Below are 5684 nucleotides of genomic sequence, written 5' to 3' on the forward strand. Positions count from 1 at the left end.
CATGTAAGCTTTGCAAATGCTGTGCCGGTTGTTTGAGGAGAAGCTTGGAAGCGGACGGTCATCGCTATAACGAAAGCTCCCTCTATAAGCGGGAGCTCTAGAAGCGGACGGTCATCGCTATAACCTCGCTCCAAAGCGGTTGAGAGGTGACATTTAGGCGTCGTTCTCGTTAGGCTCCGAAGCGAGGTGTTCAATTGGGATCCATGCGCCCCTACCCTATAATTCTTACTGTGAACGCCTGCGCCTGTATTCACGTTATTAGTGCTTTTTTGTGTAACTTATGAGTTTGTGATTTTTCTCTTTAAACGTATCAGTGCATGAGTTTGAGTTCCATATTTGAGGTTGGATTGCATCCACCCAGAGATGTAAAATGATTGCAGAGCTCTTGAAAACTTAGAAGTCCCACAAGTGAGATCACATGCATTACAAATAATGACTCCTGAGAAGGAGTGAAATCCCAAAGACAAGGCTATTAACAGACCGAAGAGCAACTCGTGCTATCGCAAAGCAAGTTATGATTACCTAGACGTCCGCTAAACTTTAAATTAAATTTTAATGGCATTCTCTCGATCTCCTTCTCCGCCATTCTGTGGTTTGCTCTATTTGTGGTATTTTAATGTATACGTATCATGAACGCCGTTTCTTAATGCCGCAGTGCGTCTCTGACTATTCATCCCATACAGTCAATTCTTCCCAGAACAAATCCCACGGCTACGACGCATTTATTTTCCTTTCGCTAGAGTCGCAAGAAAAACCCCCATCCCATTCGACCGTGACTCTCTCACTGCATCGGCGGCAAAGGGTGGCGCGACAATCAATAAGCACGAGTGGTATTTGCGACCTGGATGAAGAATGGTTTCCGGGGGGTAAATGCAAGCAAAAGTACGAAACTGTTGTTTGCCGAGGCGCGGCTTTGTGGCATCAGCAGCAAAGCCGTGCAGAGGTCTGCTGCTGAATTCGGTTTTTTGTGCGCGAGAAAGATGCAACGCGTGCACCATCGATTGGTTGGCCGTTCCTGTGGAAGGCAGAATAAGCAGAGATGCATTCTCGGCGCGTTTCCCACCGCCACCGCATATCTAGCGGCTTGGTATTCCCCATGGAAGCAGCTTTTTTTTTTATTTACTCTAGAGAAAAAAAAAAAACACACATGACGGCGGTGAAACTATTACCAGCGGATACAGGGGCGCGACCAGAAAGGCCACGTCTTGCTTGTATAATGGCAGCGATCATTTGAGCAGCGGCAGCGCTTGCAGCCAGCTGCAGCAGCCTGATCTGTGTCTTCGGGTCGAGTTGAGAATTGGAGCCTTCCATTGATTATGAGTCGGGAATGAAGTAGAGACAGTGGGAAGTTCCAGACCATGATGATTGAGATCGGGTTTACAACCACATTTTTTGCATGTATCTTAGTAGTGCACTTCGTTCCTAATAGAAACTACATAATTGGGTATTTGGGTAGGTGTTAGTTTAATTTTACATTCGGAGCGCTTCATATCTAGGGGGAAATCAGAGTCTGGCATGCCTGTAATGCTGCAAGATTTCTGTATAACAGTAGTTACTAAACTACAATCGTTATGTTACAAGAAGCCCCTCCCTCATCCACCTGCTCCGCAACAATCAGGAGTCGTTACTTGTGCATGGTCCCCTTCTTGTTAATTTTTCAGCATTTTTTCTCCTGACTGCGGCAGTCAGCGTTTATTAAATGCCCGGCTGTCACTCCAATCAGATGAACACGCTTTAATGCCTTCGCAATGCTCGACTAACTCGCCTGTATTTCCCACGCCTTCAGTCTCCATATGCGCAGTCACGAACCCCAATAAGCGTTTCCTCGTGGGCCATGCTTCATCTACCCTTTCCGCTTGCATTCTAGACGGGCATATGATGACGGACCAAAATAGCAGGCTGCCCAGTTGAGCAGGTGGGCAGTTGCCCTCGTCGTTCCTGTTGCAACTACACGAGCAGACGACGCGCAGCACCGTGGTGCGATACCGTAGGCTCTGCAGCGGACGGTGCCTGCGTTTAAAACGCGGAAATGAAGAGCATGTTAGGATAATCAAACCTAAAAGGTTTCAACGAACCATTCACTCTATCTGGCCCAAAACGTGGACAGAAGTAGGACAGGGGCACTGGGAGGTAGGGGACGATGTCTAGGGAAGTTGGCGGAAACTCGGCTCTCTCTTCCCCCCATTTCATCGTTTCATGGAACCAAGTTTCAGAACGAAGACAACCTGCACTTTCCGGAGTATAGGGCAGGCGTGCGCTGCACGGCCCAGCATGACGGGACAGCTCTCGAGGTAGGTTATGAGCTGCTTCATTAGCCGGAAGACATGCTCAAGGTTAGGTGAATTAACCTTTGGTCGCTGAGAGTTCTTTAGAAAATGGGTTGCTTGTGTGGAGATTCTTCTCAACGAGTAGTTATGTATCGGCAGACATTGGTTGCCGCCGAGAATCCCGCAGTGGTTAGAAAAACGCCTTTCTTCTCCATGTGCGTGCTGAGTGCGTATCATCATCATCATCAGCCTGACTATACCCACTGCAGGGCAAAGGCCTCTCCCATATTACTCCCCTTAACCCGGTTCTGTGCTAGCTGCATCCACTTGACCCCTGCGAACTTCTTAACCTCATCCGCCCACCTAACTTTCTGCCGCCCCCTGCTACGCTTTCCTTCCCTTGGAATCCAGTTTGTTACCCTAAGCGACCATCGATTATCCTCTCTTCGCATTACATGTCCTGCCCATGCCCATTTCTTTTTCTTAATTTCCACTAGAATGTCGGTAACCTGAGTTATTTCTCTGACCCACTGTGCACGCTTCCTATCTCTTAATGTTACCCCTATCATTTTTCGTTCCATAGCCCTCTGGTTGTCCTCAACTTAAGTAGAACTCTCTTGGTTAGCCTCCACGTTTCAGCCCCATAGGTGAGTACAGGTAAGATGCAACTGTTATATACTTTTCTCTTTAGCGATACCGGTAAGCTGCTAGTCATAATCTGTGAGTGCTTGCCAAATGCGCTCCATCCCAATCTTATTCTTCTTGTTATTTCCTTTTCATGGTCCGGATCTGCGGTTACCACCTGTCCTAAGTAGACATATTCGCCTACTAATTCCAGTACTTCGCTACCTAATGTAAACTGCTGTTCCTTTCCGAGGCTGTGGAACATTACCTCAGTCTTCTGCATATTGATTTTCAAGCCTACCTTTCTACTTTTCCTGTCTAGGTCACCAATCATTATTTGCAGTTCATCCCCCGAGTTGCATAGCAAGGCAATGTCATCAGCAATTCGCAGATTACTGAGGTATTCTCCATCTACCCTTATCCCTAGCTGCTCCCATTCCGAGTCTCTCAATACTTCCTCTAAGCAAGCTGTGATTAGTAACTGGGGAGATTGTGTCTCCTTGCCTAACACCTTTCTTTATGGGAATTTTGTTACTTTCTTTATGCAGAACTATGGTTGCTGTGCAGCCACTATATATATCTTCCAGCACTTTCACGTACGGCTCGTCTACCCCCTGATTGCGCAATGCCTGCATCACCGCTGAGGTTTCAACTGAGTCAAATGCTTTTTCGTAATCAATGAATGCTATGTATAAGGGTTGGTTATATTCCGAGCATTTTTCTATCACCTGATTGATGGTATGAATATGATCGATAGTACAGTACCGTTTCCGAAAACCTGTTTAATTCTTTGCTTGATTGAAGTCTAAGGTTGTCCTGATTCTATTAGCGATTACCTTAGTAAATACCTTATACGTAACAGACAGTAAGCTGATTGGTCTGTGCTTTTTAAGGTCCTTAGAGTCCCCTTTCTTATGAATGAGGATAATGTTTGCATTCTTCCATGGTTCCGATACCGTCGATGACCTCAGGCACTGCGTATACAGGGTGGCCAGCTTTTCTAACACGATATCCCCCCGTCCTTCAGCAAATCTGTAGTTATCTGAACCTCTCCAGCTGATTTCCCCCTTTTCATAGTTTCTAATGCTTTCTTGACCTCGTCCTTCGTAACTGGTAGAACGTCTGACTGTTTTTCCCTACCGTGAATCTCTTTACGGTCCTGACTACTTTGGCTACTGTAGAGATCTGCATAGAACTCCTCGGCTACTTTGACTGTCTTGTAGCATGCTCAATTTTCTCCACGTTATACTTCCTTATATCGGCCACCTTGCGCTTATTGATTAGCTTTGATATCTCGGCCAATTCAATCTGTTCTGTTGGATTGGAAGCTTTCATACCCTGGCGTTTCTTAATCAAATCTTTCGTCTCCTTAGACAGCTTACCGGTATCCTCTCTAACTATCCTTCCGCCTACTTCTACCGCACATTCAGTAATGATATCTCTGAAATTATTGTTCATTGCTTCTAGGGTAATGTCGCCATTGTCGTTTAGAGCTGAATATCTATCCTGTAGCGAGTGCCTATAGTGCCCCCAATTATCGAGATGAGCTTAACAAATGTTTTATGGTGACCTCAGCTGCCATCGTGTTAGATAAGGAACCTTCTGCATATACTTATACTGCAGAGATATTATTTCTAAATCGTTTTCCCAATGATCCCGCTCTCTCTGCGTGACTTTAAGCATGGAAAACTGGGTGCATGTTCCGAGGTGGTATGTTTCGATGTATGAGTGGGAGGAACAAAAGCTCTCGTATATGTCTGAGAAGGCCAGTTATTGGTCTGCTCTGTCGCAAGAAAGTTATAACTAATCTTGACAAAATGTGTCTACTAGTTGGTATGGCCGATCGCTGTTGGTATTGAGAGACGGCGACCGCTTCATTAGTATCAATTAGGGTGTCATAAAAACCGATGCCTAAGACTCCTTCAGTCGCTGTTTGGAAAGATGCCTTATTGCTTGTTTGATATATTTTCAGAGTACAACGAGCCGTTTCTCTTTCTGAGCTGACGTGAGATGTAGGTGAGGCCATGTATAGGTTGGGCGACATGTTAAATACAAAGGTTTGTAGTAAACGGAGAATATTCTCTTCCCTCAGCATCGAATTGGAGTTACAAATGAAGTGAGGGAGTCTCAAAATTTGCTGTGTTTTGTGAAGCTTTTGGATTGCGTTACCGTTGAAGCCATGTTCTTGCAGAATTACGCCCAAGATTTTAATTTTTGAATACGCGAGAAATGAGGCCTACGGAAATAGTGATTTTGCAGCCGGTATGGGCTCCGCCACGAATATGGTTTCAAGTAGTACGAGCAATTCAGATTTAGCAGGAGAACACTTCAGCCATCTCGGATTTATATAGTTTGTCGCGATATCAATTGCACGCTGGAGTCTCTCCACAATATTGACATCAATGCTCTCTGCGGTCCATAAGGTGAGGCCACCTGAATAGACGATATGGTGGAGTTATGGGATATGTCCTAATTGATGTGGAAAATTCAGCAGAAAGGCGCTAACTCTGTGGAGTGCCCTTATTCTTGCATGTTGCGGCGCCCGCATTTCGCAAAAGTCAGATTGGTGAATGTGTTATAGAGGGGGCCCATATCACCAGCGCATCGCCGAACTAACTTAGTTCCAGCATTGTGTTGCAGTACTCTTTTCTCAACTGACTAGTGTAAACTCGCCGCATTAGCTGAGTGGCCTCGACTTACGACTGTAATTTCAAGTTTTTTTCTTCGGTCACAACTGCGGTGGCAGTAGTTTGGTGAAGGAAAGCTAAAAAAGCAACCCCGTGCTGTGCGATG

The sequence above is a fragment of the Amblyomma maculatum genome, chromosome 3, assembly GCF_055883805.1.
Source record: "Amblyomma maculatum isolate TAMU_Amacu chromosome 3, ASM5588380v1, whole genome shotgun sequence".
Lineage (NCBI taxonomy): Eukaryota > Metazoa > Arthropoda > Arachnida > Ixodida > Ixodidae > Amblyomma > Amblyomma maculatum.